Genomic DNA, 2,500 nt, shown 5'->3' with positions numbered 1-2,500 from the left:
ATAAGGAAAATAGTTGCAAATTCATGATAATTTTGATAAGAGAAATCATAGCAATTTGATGATGGCAATGCTGATAGAGAAAATGTTGATGATAATGATTATAATAGTAATGATGATAGTAATGATAATGGTGATAATAATAATAATGATAATGATGATAATGATTATGATGATGATAATAACAATGATAACATCAATATTAGTAACAAAAAAGGCAATGCCAATAAAAAAAAAAATAAATAAATAAAGTAAAGATAATAATGATAATAATAATAATAATAATAATAATACTGATAATAATAATAATAATGATAATGATAATAATAATAATAATGATAATGATAATAATAATAATAATAATAATAATAATAATAATAATAATAATGATAATAATAATAATAGTTATATAAATCAGATCAACGCAACATCACCAACGGTATAACGGTAATAACAATGTCAATGTTGAAATAGAACTCAAATGTGACAAAAAGATCCTGCTTTTATATTTATCAATTGAAAAGGTCATTTTTTGTCCACAGTTCTCGTTGTGTTGTTATATATATATTTTTTTTCTCGTTAGATTGTTATTTGTATTTCAGTGTAAAAGTCGATAATGTTTTAGTTGTTATTGTTGAGTTTAAATCATTATGAACCGTATTCATTGTTGACAAATGTATGAATGAGAATGAATATCTTCACAATACAATAGAACTTCTGACAGACGAAGATAGAATCGAAACCGGTTAAATATATCTCTTGTATTGTAAAGATATTCATTCTCATTCATACCTTTTCTTTTAAATTATTATAATGTTGTTATTTTGTTGTTGTTTATCGCGGTAATTCAAACTTTTATTACTTTTATTACTTTTATTGATGTTATTTTATTACTTTTACTACTTGTACTGTTATTATTGCTTTTGCTGTTGCCTTCATTGTTGTTATCAGTATTTACATCTTCCTCTTCTCTGTTATTATCTTTATCACTATTCTCATTTCTTATCCTTATTATCCTTCTATTTCTTTCTTATGTATCATCATCACTACCACCTTTTTTCCTTTTCATTATATTCTTGATCAACACCATCATTACCATTCCTTCTCCATTCTCTTTCTTTTTATCATCACCACAATTTCTAAGAACATCACCATCATCATCATCATTATCATCAACACCACCATGATTTTATCCCTTTCATCACCACCATCATCACCATCTTCACCACCACCATCATCATCACCATCACCATGATTTTTATCACTTTCACCACCACCACCATCCTCATTATCATCACAACCATAATCATCACCATGATTTTATCCCTTTCATCACCACCACCACCACCATCATCATCACCACCATAATCACCACCGCAATGATTTTTATCACTCACCACCACCATCATCACCACCATTATTGTATCCCTTTCACCACCACCACCATCATCATCATCGTCATCACCACCACCACAACTTTAACCCTTTCACCACCCTCGTCATCACAACCACGAAGGCAATTTCGCCTCAATTACCTCGTGGCAGTAGTGACAAGACGCCGTAATCAGGCCCGGAGAAGACGCGACAGGCATGACAGCGTGACAGAATGACAGCTTGACCGCGTGACAGCCTGGCAGAATGACAGCCTGGTAGCACTGACAGGTGCGCTTCAAACGGCAGTGATAACAGGAACAGCATAAGTCAATAAAGGCTAGATTCCCGTGACACTTGTATTCAAAGAGTCAAAAGAGATTCTCGATTAAAAAAAAAAAAAAAAAAAAAAAAATTTGCGTATTTGAAATGTAATTGTATTCGTGGGCGAATGTGACCTAGAGTAGAAGGAGTTGATAAAGAAAAGAACAAGTAGGGAGGGAGAGAAAGAAAAAGGGATTAAAGGATAATGTGAAAGAGAAAGGAACAAAAATAGAGAGAACAGGGGAAGAGCAGAAGAGGAGGAGAGGGGAAGAGGAAGAACAGGAAAAGAGGAGAAGAGGGAGAGAGAGGAAGAGGAAGAACAGGAAGAGAAAGAAAGGGGAAGAGAGGACGGCGAGGAAGAGAGAAGAGGGGAGCAGAGAGAGGGGAAGAGAGAGGGGAGAGGTGGCTCTGCCCTGGATTGCCCGAGTAATGGCGCTGGTCGCCGATGAGAGGGAAACCGGAAGCGCATTTGGAAGGTTTAATGAAAAAGCGTCACAGGTATTTGGTCATTCCGGCCTTGCAGAGACTGGCGGCTTACGTAGTCGAAAAGAACACACACACGCACACCTACATACATACACACACGCATACTCACACACACACACACACACATATACACACCTACATACATGCATACACACACACACACACACACACACACAAACACACAAACATATACATATATATATGTATGTATGTATATATATATATATATATATATATATATATATATATATATATATATATATATATATATATATATATATATATATATATATATATATATATATATATATATATATATATA

The 2,500-nt window shown here is 33.4% G+C and overlaps 1 protein-coding gene across 1 annotated transcript in view; it reads left to right on the top strand.

Annotated features, from left to right (window-relative positions):
- LOC113804678 (regulator of G-protein signaling 7-binding protein) overlaps window positions 1–2,500 on the top strand; it is a gene marked incomplete in the record, with an annotated part of 435,257 nt that overhangs the window by 77,239 nt on the left and 355,518 nt on the right.

Source organism: Penaeus vannamei, chromosome 23, assembly GCF_042767895.1.
Source record: "Penaeus vannamei isolate JL-2024 chromosome 23, ASM4276789v1, whole genome shotgun sequence".
Taxonomy (NCBI): domain Eukaryota; kingdom Metazoa; phylum Arthropoda; class Malacostraca; order Decapoda; family Penaeidae; genus Penaeus; species Penaeus vannamei.
The sequence above is the reverse complement of the archived record's forward strand: the minus strand, read 5'-3'. Positions and strand labels throughout refer to the sequence as shown.